The following is a 13,977-nucleotide window of genomic DNA, read 5'->3' as shown; positions in this document are numbered from 1 at the left end:
TCTTTCTTTCTTTCTTTCTTTCTTTCTTTCTTTCTTTCTTTCTTTCTTCTTTCTTTCTTCTTTATTTCCTTCCTTTCTTTCTCTCTTTTTTTTCTGATTGTGTAGCAAAAACTTTCACTTAGAAATCCTAGTTTGCCTCTTCCTTAACATTTCTGAAAGTGAATTGGCTTCCCCCAAATCAGCTTATTCTTCTTTCCCTTGTCTTTGCCAGTGGAACCAGCATCCTTTCAGCCCAGCCACTCTGGTCCTCCCTGTCACATCTCCACCTCTCTAGCTATCAACATGTGGCTGAAGCCTAAAGTTAAGCAGCATCCTAGACAGAAGCTTAAATATTATATAATTTCTCTTCTATGAGAAACATGTATAAATAAATTGAAGAGCAGAATAAAAGGTAGTTGGAAGCAGAGACAGTTCCTGCACATAGAAAGAGGACCACAAAGGGAGAGAGGAAGGAAAGGTAGAGGGGATGTATAAATAACAGTCGTGTATGAAAAAGCACCACCTTTCAATGATGAATGTAATTATTGTGTACTGAAAACACGTTATAAATGAAAATTATAAAAAAGAACAAGTACCTTGGGAAGAGAGCCCACTTCTTTCCCCTTTTGTGACTATGAACTTAAAAATCTAAGATTTGAGACATATGATACAGAAGACAATCAAATAAAAATTAAAAATATCTTTGCTACTGTAAAAGCTGAATGAAAGGTGATGTCTCCACAATTTCATGGGAGTTTAGACTATGACCCAAACAACTTAAATTTAGCTGTCTCTTTCAATACCTGTGGGTCTCATTTTTGGGGCCTCCCCTCAACCTTCCGTGGTGGTGGTGGTGTGCAGATTTAAGTACACACACATAGCTTCTCCACAGGGCACGAAAGTAGTGTTTCTTATTGAGCCCATTGTTTCTAGTATCTTAAATAGTGTCTGGGTATACTTGCACCTTGGAAATATGTACTGAAAAATGCAAAAGGGAGACAAGGTACAAAATCTTCCCAGGACTTTCCTTTGCTGATGTTGGTGCTCTCATTATATTTCTTTTACATTTCTATTAACATTTCTTTACTGTGTAAACTACAAGGTCCTTTCTCCATTTCTGTCTCTCCAACTGACCTATGAACTCTGTGAGGGAAGGACCAGCGCCATGCTTGGTTCTTTGTGCAGGGAAGGTACACAGGGTCCGGTGTCAATCCCGACTTTCACAGTCTCTCTCTTCTGCACTCAAGAAACATTTATGAAGTGCATTTTATGCCGCAGGGACTCCTTTTAGCATTAGAATATTAAAAGAAGTTAAGAAACAATGTCTGCTATTGACAAGATTACAGACTGATTTAGGAATTCAACTGTAAAAAAGTAAGTGTAGCAAAATATAGTTATCAAATAAGATTGCATATGACATTGCAAAGTAGGAAATTGTTGAATTTATGCTTATTGAGTAAAATATGAATAAATGCTATCTGCTAAATATTTGACTTTATTATCCACTTTCAAAAAGTAAAAATTTTATCTATGTTCTTAATTTTATTTATATATGAAAACACACTGATATGTATTAATAGAGTTAATTAATTCTAAATAATGCCTAAGCTAAATACTATAATTCTGATTTGAAACTCCTTTATCGTAATTCCTTACAGTAAAAACAAAACAAAACTGTATTAACATTTTATGTCTGCCCTGTGCCACTGCCCTTCCCACAACCCAAATTTAACTTGAATAACTAAGCCATAACTCACTATAAGACATCTTACCATGGTTACCAGGTTTAAGATACTATACTTAATTCCTGTATATAGAAGTATTTAAGATCAATGTTGTCCTTAGATTCATACCTGTTATTATCCTTCCATATCAGAGATCCTACGATTCTGATGTATACAGAGAAATGTTTAGACTAACCCAATTATACTAAACACAAATGCACAGATTTCTTCAGTATATTATGACTTTTTAGTTCTTATAAATATTTGCTCCCTTTGATTGGCTTCTTTCAGGTTGAGCTAAAAACTACCTCCTCACCATAATTCTATACAAGGTGTGCATGTTATACTTTTATGATCACCTAGATGTAGAAAGAAGCATGTGGCTCCCTCACAGGGTCAATGCTGTTAAGAGTATACTATGCTCACCTACTTTGGGCTGTCTGGGAAGAAGGTTAACAGCATTGATGCAAAATCAGGAGTGTGATTCTCACTGAGAACACATGGACAACTTTGAATCTGTTATTATACAAGAGAAGATGGGGAATGGGGTGAGAATCCTATTCTCTGTTAGTGGGGAGAAGACTGTAACTGTACTGGGCATTGCTGCAGCTGGGAATGGAGGTTTCTGGTCATACAGAAAGCCAGTGGCCTTTGTACTTCATTGCCCATGTACACAAAGATCCTCATCCATTTTAAGTGAGTCTGGCTTGAATAATTCCTGACTTGTTCTCCCCATCTCCCATGACAGCTACAACAGGCCTCAGATTTGGGCATTTTATTAACTCATCTAAGTTACAATGAGGATTAGATATGAACCACAGGGACCATCAGTCATCTTTCTTTCTTTTTTTTTTTTTTGCCACATCAAACCATCATTTTATATTTCCTCCTAGTAACTGGCCTTATAAATCTTAATTAAAGGCTTTCTCAGATGCTGAATTTAAGCTGTCACCCATTATAGCTTTGCTGAAATGCTCACGTCCATTAAAACCTTATCAAGATGCAGCATCTATTGCCTTTGTGGCTCATGCTGCATTCATCCCTACTAGCGTCCTCACTACGGAAGGTGGATGTATGTATGCTGGCAGGATAATGCTCCCTGACAGGTGGTGTTCAGCAGCAGCAGTTGGTTTCATTCTCGCTGCAGCTTTAGTTGTGTCTTATAAAATCCTGGAGCTGTGGTTTGCTAGATACAGAATGTGTTGACAAATTGGCCAAACAAAATAAACCTTTGCGTTTCATTCCAAGTCCTGAAGGGTTAACATATTCATGATCCTTTTTGCCAGACCATTCATATTTCAAAAAGCAGCCCAAAATAATAAGGTCAACTTGTTGGCATGATCCAATCTAGCATGTTCAAGTTAAAAAAATACACACCTAAATTCATGAGCAAAAATAAATGTGTATTGATTCTAAACTGCTTCTAGTGCTTCCTTGTAGAAACAGATGTGTTTTAAAACTAATATATCTGCCTTGGCTTTATTGAATAGTGCTTTTAGCATTTACTTTCTGTAACTGAATTGACTAAGAAATGATCCTGAGAAGGTAAAAATTTCAGTGGAAGATCTGAAAGTATGACTAAGTGAGATATTTAAAAGTAGAGAGTGGAAAATTATATGAAATGAACCTTCAGAATGTTGCAGCACTAAATATTACCACTGATCTGACACCAATCAAAAATGCTGCCTGTTCTTTAGTCACGGGAAATAAAAGAATCAAGTAGTATATGCAGATGTAAATCAATAGCACATTTTGGCACTAAGCAATTTAGATACCATTACAGTTTCACAGGTGCTGCTAGGCAGGTCATAATAAGGGTTGAAACACTTCCCGTTGTGGCGCTTTGTCTTGGTGACCCTATTAATTCTTCAGAGGTGCTGGTGAGAATAGCTAACCACTGAGGATGAGTTATAGCTGCCATGAGCATGTTCCATCCAGGTGAAATACTTTCTTGCTTATTTAAGAAGCTTTTACAACTAAAACCTTTTACTTCTACCTGTGCATCATTCATCGATAAGCATATTAGCAATTTTTCTGCTGACTCTGAGGAGGATAGTGGATCAATATCAATCTCTCTACTCTTTTTCTAACTTGGTTTGGAAGCCCTTCCAAGACAGGGAATCTGGTTCATTTGTTTCACCTGGAGGCTGAGCACCTGACATGGCTAAGGCACCAACAGAGACCTGAAAATGCAATTAATAATGCTCCTGGAAATATTTCTGAGAATATATTTAATGAGTGAGGCAATGAGAAAAAAAGACTTTTTTTTTACTTATTCAAAAACTATGATCTTAAGACTAACGTATGTATAACTTAATTGAATAATTCTGTCTCAGAAATATTTTTATAGAGAGAAAGCCAACATATTTCTCCATAATCATGCTACTTAGGTAGACCTAAATTACATTCTTTAGTTTTTAGAGAAATTGTTATATCTTAATAGATATTTTGGTGTTTTTCAATATTTTTAGAGGAGATTGTACATGTTTGTGAGATGCTTATACAGGAAGAGTGAATACATACTGTGTGTATAAATATTATGTGATGGATCTGCATGAGACTTATTTAAAAGTAATTGCCTCATAAAACTGACTTCATTCAGCAAGCAAATATTCATCCTCAGCTCAAGGGACTAGCACTGAGTAAAAGTACTCTTGAAAGGTAATTTAATCTATGCAATATATAAGATATGGTTGCAAAACACAGCGAATGCTTAAATTAACCTAATTACAATGGCAACATGTTGCCAAGACTGAAGGGATAAATATGTTCAAAGTAAGGGGACATATTTTCAGCGGAATTAATTACAACGTGTCTTCAAGTGCAATAAATTTTTTAATTTAAATGGTCATTGTATTTTTTTAAATTAGATTCAGGACAGGGTGTACAGGGTGTACAGGGTCTCACTGTGTAGATCGAACTTATAGTGATCTTCCTGTTTACAGCCTCCCGAGTGCTGGGATTACAGGCGTGCGTCCCCATGCCCAGTCCCAGTTGCCATATCAGCACGCTCGGGGGCGGGGCCGGCCCGGGGATCGAACTCCTGGCCCTGGCGCCTGCTTGCAGGGGCTTTAATCTGCTGAGCTATTTGGCCGGCCCTATTCATTGTATTTTGTGATCACCATCTACATTTTGGTAAGTTCTGAGGAAAAATATAAGGCAGGTATGAGAAATGGGAAGCTTCAGTTTTAGAGGCTGCAATTTTGAATAGACCCTTACGAATGTAAAATCTGAAAGTAGTGCTGTCAGCTTTTCAGTGGAACCAGCCTCTGAGACAGCTGTCTTCGGAGAACACCACGTGCTGAGGTAGTTGTTTAACAAGTGACCACAAGGCTGCAGAGGGAGCTGAGCTGGTAGGGCAAGAGAGACCAAGACATCCGGGATGATGGCAACAAGATCATGGCGGTAGGTTGTAGGCAGGAGGGCACCGCATGAGGCTGTGCTAGCTAAACACTGCAAGGACCGCTCTGCCTCTGCCTCTGCCTGTGCAGCTCTGCCTCTGCCGCTCTGCCTCTGCCTGTCTGTCTCTATCTGTCCATCCATCCATCCATCCATCCATCCATCCATCCATCCATCCATCCATTTATCTGAAATGTGAACTTCCAGGAAGATTTTTGAATAGACACTGTCATTAGTATCTGATATAGATTATATAAAATGTAATATGTTATGCAAAATGTAGATGGAATCAAAATTGCTTTGGACAGAGAAGTTTATAATATAGCTGTGACCTCTTAACAGGTATGATGTAGATAAAACGTGGAGCATTTTATTTTATTTTTTAAAATTTATTTTAAAAATTTATTTACTTGGTACAGGGTCTCGCTATGCAGCTCAGACTCGTAGTGATTTACCTGCCTCAGCCTCCCCAGCTCTGGGATTACAGGAGTGTGTCACCAAGCCTGGTTATGGTGGCTAGAACAGCACGGAGCATTTTAACTGGTCTGAGGCAGGAGCTCTGATGCAGGTAACCCTTATAACTTCACGTGGAACATACTTTCTCCCTGTGTCTCCACAGATATTGGCACTGCCCATTCCTTTCAAAAAGGATTCCTACTAGTTTGAGAAAACACACTGAACCTAACTGGTAATCAAACTAAAGTTTTCCCTTTTGGAGGAAAGAACCTCAGAATCTCAGCAACATATATTTTTCTACTCACTAAATATGTGACAATGAAGGAGTTCCTTAACTTCTTGGTATAAGTTTCCTACCTTTTGAAATGAGAAGATTTCACCTCATTTTGTTTTTAATGATTCAATAAAATAATGTCAGTGGATTTTCCCAACATAGTACTGACACTACTAAGCATACGGTAGATTCTAGTTTTAATGTTCTCCTCTTAGCCAGTTCTATTTTTCAGCTTTCATATCATGTTTGACCATCAAGGCATTTAATTACCAACTGAATACACATTGTAGCTTTGTCAGCTGTGAACAAACCATAGATTGAGAATTTAACTACTTTCATGAGGAAATTACAACAGTAAAAAGTAGCATTAACTTTTCATTCATTAGGGTCCACCTTCTGGGGTCATCTTCTAGGGACAGTCAGCAAAAAGAATCCAATATATTTCAGACATAAAGAGGCTGAAATGCCTTCAATCAAATTTTGAAGGCATCTGAGACATTTTGCTGAAGTTTTTCTGCTAACAAATATCTTCCACTCCTTTCTCATCATTTTGGTGATTCTCCTTTGAATGTATTCCAGCTTCCCTCTATTCTTAGTGTGTGACTTACGTGTGGTTTGATATAGAGGCATTCGCGAATGAAATTATCATTTCCCTTGATCTGGACAAAATATTCTATTAATGCAGCCAAGAATTACATTAACTCCTTTGGCAATCACTATTCTGTACTGATTTATATCAAGCTCCCTGTCAATTAATTCTTCTGGGACATTTATATTTATGCTCTTACTAAGCTATGACTCTGACATTCATATAAATTTAGTTGCTGTCTGGAATAATTATTTAACTTTTTTTTCTAATTAAGTTTCCTGTTGCATGTCCATTGTTGGAATCATTTTGGGCCTTGGTTCTATCCTCTTTCAAGAAGAACTAGCTTTAGCGCTGAGCTCAAATGAACTTCTGGGGTTTGAAGTCTATTCTTTAGAAGACTACTTTCTGAAAATATCGAGAAACTTTGAGACAGTTATACAGGTTAGAGTAATAGATCTCTATAGCTGTCAGACAAGTTTCTAGCCTTTCCTCTGTCACTTTTCATTTGAATATGTTAACTTGCCTAACGGTTTGAGCTCCTACTATATGATACACTGTACTGAATGCATGAAATCCAGCAGTGAATGAAACGGACAAAAAAAAATATTTGTCTTTGAGGAGCTTATAGTCTAGCAGCAGAAGAAATTTGAGAAAATGCATTTATGTTCTTCAATCTTTAGTCTTCTCAACTCAAAAGTGAAATAGATGTAGTACTTCATAAAGTGGCACAGTCATCATGATTCTCCAGAGGAACAGAACCAACAGGAAGTGTCTCTTATAATGCCTAAAAGGATTTACTTCAGAAATTGGCTCAGACTGTGAAGGAGGCTGAAAAAAATCTGCCGGGCAGGTTGGCAAACTGGAAACCCAGGCAGTCCAAGATTTAGCTCTAGTGTAAAGCATGACAGGCTTAAGACCTAGCGAAAGCCAATGCTTCAGCTTGAGTTCAAAGTCAGGAAAAAAAAAATCAGCGTCCTAGTTCAGAGGCAGACGAGCAGGAAGAATTCTCTTATTCTATGGGGATGCTAGGCTTCTTGTTGTACTGAAATTTTTAGCTAATTTGAATGGGGCTAACCAAGGAGAAGAAGGGAATCTGCTTTATGCAAGCCATCCATTCCAATGTGAATTTCACCTCTGCCTATCTTCACAGAACAATATTTAAACAAATATATGTGTATTCAATGAAGTTGTAACAGAGTTTGCCCTTACAAGTGATGATGAATATTCTGAGTTTTTGTACATGTAAGGCTCAGCAAGTGAGCTCTTGAGAAATGACAGTAATTATTACATTTTTCAAACAACTTCTTCAGTACTTAAGAGAAATTGTAGCTCCTTAATGCTGACACATGATGAGAATTTGGCACTGTCCTGGAATAAGACTCCATTTGTCATTCAGGGTGGGGAAGCAAATGAGTTCACGTACTGTGTGATCTGCTGACAGCTTTTGCTCTGCTAGTGCCTATTTCAAGGCTCTGTAAAATTTGCTGTCTGTCTCATGTGTGTGAGACGAGGAATCAGCTGCAGACACCTTGCTACCATCTGGATGAGCTGATAGTGATGAAATACTTACGAAGTCTCCTTCAATATTTTTGGCAGTGTTTCTTTCTTCAAAGAAAATATTACAAGATTGGGAAAGGTTTAAGAAAGACTGAGAGGGAGACCTTCTTTTTACCTCTACTTTGAACTCCCTGCAGGGATAGTTCACTTTACTTACTGTGAGCTCAATAATTAACTATCATTTCACATTGATACTGACTCATAATACTGTCACATAATTCATGCATGTACAAATGGCAGTTGTCTCATTTACTTGTTATACCAACCCTTGTCAACCTTGGTAACAGCTCTCAGCTCTGTTAAATGTTGTTTAAATGTGAGGGTTCTAAAATGAAATTAGGGCATCCTGCACTTGATAATAAATCAAATATAAATTTAATACTGTACTCAAAGGCAACATGTTTAGTGAGATTTGAAAGTAAAAATGACAGATTTTATGCTGTGACTATGGTGAGGATTTTATTGGGATTCTGATTATCTTTTAAAGGTTAAGATCTTATGATTTTTCAGAATTACATTTGAGAAAAATACCTTGGAGTAAATTACATTGAACTGCACTAATAAATGATGAAAATATTTTAAGTAAAGATTATTTTCTAGAGGGAAATGAACATTATCAAATATTGAACTTTATATTTTGTTTTACTTTTTTAATAAAGCTTTTAACCATAATAAAGATGGAATAATGTACACATTTCCATTGTTTACATTAAAACAGTAGCATTTTGCAACCATTGCCAAGGTACCTTATGAACTTCATTTTTAAGCTTACCTTCTGTCTATATTTTAAAGATATCCTTTAATTTAGATAACAATGAAATTCAGCATTTACTGAATGTATCATTGTAAAAATAGAAATTTTAAAGGCAAAAAGGTTTTTTTGCAGATATCTTTTCTAAAAAAGATGTAAAAACTCTCCAAAGCCAAACAATTTAGGGAAATTGATAGCCTTTCTCTTTGTGTTTTAATGATTAGCAAAAGGCTTGGCTGCTTCTGTTGTTTCCCTAATCACCTACTCATAAATTTACATCTTTTCTAAATGGTGAATGTGATGAGAGCCTCAATAAGCAGAATCTGAGGGAGCCGTTGAGCTAGGAAAACCTTTGGCAGCCATATGCTCTGTGTACAAAAGACAAGTGCTCCCTGCAGGTGGCTTTCTCATCATATGTTTTCGTTCTTAAGCTAATGTTGTTAGCATCTCCGTAGTATTGATAATGATCCCTATTATTAACTAGACCCTGGAAGAGAAGGTTCTCAGTAGCGAGTCTAGGATTAGGAAATTAGGAAACCAGGGGCAGTAAATGTGAAGGACACACTCGGGAGACACAGTTACCAAATGCCTTAGGCCAGGATTTCAACTTGTTTCTTTATACATTAAGTACCTAGTCTTCTGTAGGAAGTAAGACTAACTCCAGACTCTCATGAAACTTTGATAGAGGCAACTCCAAAAATATACAGACTATCTCTGAGATCTTTATAGTGAAGTAATAATTATGTGATCTGGTTTTATTAGGGAAGATTTGATTCTCTAGGCAAAGCCCCAGTATGCTGTAGAGTAGGATTATTAAGAATTAATCTATGCTCACTGGCTTCATTTCTGGAATTCTAGCCCACATAAGCCTCAGTTCATTTTTGAAGTTGTTGGAATTTTTCTTAAGCTTTGAATAATTTCAGAAACATTTTTTACCATTGTAGTGTAAAGTAAATTATTCAATAGTTGACCTAATGAATCATTTTGTTCCTGGTATCTTCAGAGAGTTCCCTTTATTTGCTTCCAGGTACAGAGCAGAAGTTTCATTCACTGCATTCAATAAGGTTTAAACCTTTGACTTACAAATAATATCTCTCCTTATGCAGGCTGTAAACTTTATCTGCTAAAGCATACCTGGTATGGACCTTAACATTGGAATTCAGAGCTGGAAGCAGGGGTCCTTTGTAAATAGTCTAGGAGTTTGAAATTAGCTTCCTCTTGTGATTTAACAGGACTTGCATCTTGTGACTTGATTTAATATTTATTGAGCTCCTGCAGTGTGCTAAGTTTTCAAGATGCAAGACAAATTCTGTGTTTTTTTTTTTTTGATTAAGTTTTTACTTGATTTAATTTGTCTTGTTTATATTTACTGAAGTACTAGCAATGTTACGAATGTAGTTACAAATCCATTTAAGAGGTAGTATGGGCAACTAATGAAAGACAACAAAACAAAAAGCTAGCATACCATCAGGCTCACGAAATACTGATTTCATGTGTGCAATGGGTCACCTTTTTCTTTGTATTCTGGAAATTATGTAGAGACTGGCTGCTTTACATCCAGCTGTGTTCTAGAAGGCTAATAATGACAGTTGATACCATACAGCCTTCCCATTATTGTGTTAATCAACAAGACTTTCCAAGCCCATGTTGAAATTGAACCTCTTCCTTATTATAAAAAATAAACAGTGAATTTAATTTTTCTTGTATTATCTTGATACTGAAAACAATTTGTAATTTGGGGACAAATTTTGAGATTAGGGATTTATAAGCAACAGTTATTATATTCCTTAATGTCTTTTTCTTTACAGATAAGTTATAGTTTTTCATTTCTTTGAAAGTGACTTGGAGGTCCCTGGCTTGCATTTAATATCCAAGGAACAATAGGCAAGATTCAAAATCAGTAGAACTGAATGTCTTCTGTTCAACAATGTGGAACTTAAAATCATTAACAGAATGAAAAATTGCAAAATAAAGTTTGTAAAGATATTTGGAAGACTTAACATTCTCTATAATAATCCATAATAGGACTAGTGGCCAGTGTTCCATAGAATATCTGCTTTGAAATTAACTGGTGGTACTTTATTTTTAGATCCTGATTCTTTATACATTGTGGTTTGGGACAGGCCAGATGTTCATCCATTTTCCAGTCCTCTTATCATTAAAGCTGTGCCATAAAAGAACTCCTTAGCACGAAAAAGTGAACTCATTAAAATGGCCTTATATACACTATAAAACCTGAGAAAAATAAAATGTTAACAGAAAAAGGAAAGTTAAAATTCTAACATTTTTCTTCAGTGTTATGGTTCCCTGTGTCCCTGTGTGTCATCTTGAAAATTCCCAACATAAATGCATTCCATTTTTAGTCTAGTGCTTTATACCTACTGTCTCAATTTTGTGGCAGTTTAGAGATCTAAAGAGATCTAACAATTTGTATTTGGTAAGCTCAAGGCTGCAGTCATTTATTTTTTCTTTTCTGTTAAAGAAACCTAAATAGAAATGATATAGGAAAAAGAAACTTCCAACCTGCTAACTTGCTAGATATCTGGCACAAGTTTGTGTTGTCTAAAAATCAAAGAATGAATTTTAGGAACAATGGAGGTTAAGATCAGAATAAGTTTATTGAGGGAATGAAAGTTTTTGTTTGAGAAAGACAGAAAGGGACCTGAGTGGGTTGCCAAGGAACCTGCCTTTTCTAGGGATTTTTATAGAGCAAAACCACAACACAAGGCAGGTCCAAGGTGGAAATATAGGAAATCCTAACTTGGACATGAGGTGGGTCATAAGTATGGTCAACCAATCAGATTACAAGCATAATTGCTCTGGAAAAATTGATTCAAATCGAGATCAATTGAGAAAATGAGTCAGATAGCAAATGGGAATGAATACAGAACAGGAACTTTTCCTGTGGAGGGTTGGGTTAGTGACTCTTCCAGGCTTTTTCAAGGTGATTGATACCTACCTGGAATATCAAACCTTGATATCTGTCCCAAGGGAGCTATGTGGTGGCGTTTGTTTCATCTTTTGCCTGGAGGTCTGGCCCAGTGTCTGTTTCTCCCTCATTGCGTGAAATCACTTCTGCAGTGGCTCCTATGAGGGCCAGCCCTGCCTAACTTCCTATATTGTTTCTATTTGAGCTATCTCTAAGACAACCACTTAAATATAAATAAAAACAAGTGACTGCTTCTGTTTAGGGCACACTTATTGTTAATTTTTCCCTAATCATTGGCCTGCTTTTGACTTTATTAACATAATCAGGATCATGTGTGTGACACATTGAAAATGGAAGCTTTATGTTTGCACTTACATTTCCTTTCTCTTTTAAAAATGTATTTCTTAACTTATTTTATTAGTACGTGCTTGCAGTAGATAATATTTACTTTTGTTGTGGAAAGTTGTGATTCTATATAACCTATCTTCATTGCTTTCTTCATCTCCTTTCACTCTTTTAGCTTTTCCCTTCCTCCTTCTCTCAATCCTCTTCTCCTGTAGTGAAAAAGATCTATTTCTCTCTCTCTCTCTTTTTTCTGGTATGGGGATAGAACTCAGGACCTTGCACTTGCCAGAAAGGTGCTTATGCTGCTCTTTATTTATATTTTGTGTTTCTCATGTAAGAGAAACCACATGGTATTTAAGCTTGTTTGATTTATTTCCCTTAACATTGTGGTCTCAAATTACATTCATTTTCCTACAAGTGACTTAAGTTTGTCTGTATTGAAATTCTTATTGACATTCTAATTTTATCTTTAAAATTTATATTTTCTTCCATTTACACATTTACATAGTCTAGCTTCACTCTGGTCCCATTTGTTATAGGCAGCTAAATTAGACAGAAATATACGTAGCCAGACAGGGCTAAGCCTCAAGGAGACGGGTGTATGGGAGACAAAGTGACTTTGCAACTTTGGAAAAGACAGACACACTTGCTGTGGGCCAAATCTCAAGACAAAAGCATAAACAAATGCAGCCACATGCTTCCCCAGGAATGGGCATCAGGAATTGATATTCTAAATAGGTATCAATCACCTTGAGAGAGCCAGAGTCATTAACACAACCCTGAATACAAAAAGACCCAGTTTCATATTCATGTATGCTTGCTATGTGACTCACTTCCTCTTTGGTCCCGTATTTAACCAATTTTACCTGAGCAATCGTGCTTGCAATCTGACTGGTTGACCCTAGTTATGACCTACCTCATACCCACCTAAGGAGCTCCCCTATTCTCCATCTTAGACCAGCCTTACCACATGGTTTTATTCTATAAAAATCCCTGGAAGAGACAGCTTCCTGGGGAACCCACTTGGGTCCCCCTTCTGTTCCTCTCTCAGACAGAAGCTTTCTTTCCCCCAGTAACTAAATGGAGACTCTTAACCTCCATTTGTTTCTAAAATTCATTCTTTGGTTTTAGACAACATGAAATGAACTCATCCTAGGTACCTTTTAGGTTGGGAGTTTCATTCCCCTGTATCATTATGGTGGTTCTAGGTCTAGTTTTTTGATGAAACTCCACACTGTTTTCCATAATGGCTATAGGAGCATGTGTTCTCATTAACAGTTAATGAGAATTCCTCTTTCTCTGCATCCTGTCTAGTCTTTGTTATTTTTTGGTACTTTTTGTAATAGCCAGTGTAACTTGGATGAGAGGATAGTTCATTATAGTTTTGATTTTCATTTCTCTGGTGATTAGTGATAGTTGGCATTTTTTTGGTAAGTTTTTAGCCATTTAATATCCTTCTAGTCCTGATGTTGATCAGTAGTTTGCAGGCCGACCAAATAGCTCAGTGAATTAAAGCACTTGCAAGCAGGTGCAGGGGCCCAAGTTTCAATCCCTGAGCCTGCTGTACCACCCTCCCCCACCCCTAGGGCACACCAAGACTGCAATTGAGACTGGGCGTGATGGCGTGTGCTTGTAATCCCAGCTCTTGGGAGGCTGTAAACAGGTGGATCATTACAATCTAGTAGTGAGACCCTGAACACACTGTAGATCCTTAAAATATATAAAAAAGGAATTTGGAAGTTTTCAAAACTGATCAGAAGACTTGAATATATGTTTGAGCATAATTGTACTACTAACTCCTATTAGTTCATTGAGAGAAACAGTTAGTGTTTATATTGTTTGATCAATCTTACATGCCTATATCTGGTAATTTGAAGATAACAATATGCAATATAAGAATTGTTGTTAATTTCCTGTTTTCTTGTTTTGAAATTCTATATCATTTTATTTTTTATTATTTTAAAATAAAAAAGA

This window comes from Octodon degus, unplaced genomic scaffold, assembly GCF_000260255.1.
Source record: "Octodon degus isolate 3935 unplaced genomic scaffold, OctDeg1.0 scaffold00150, whole genome shotgun sequence".
In the NCBI taxonomy this organism is placed as follows: Eukaryota; Metazoa; Chordata; class Mammalia; order Rodentia; family Octodontidae; genus Octodon; species Octodon degus.
The sequence above is the reverse complement of the archived record's forward strand: the minus strand, read 5'-3'. Positions refer to the sequence as shown.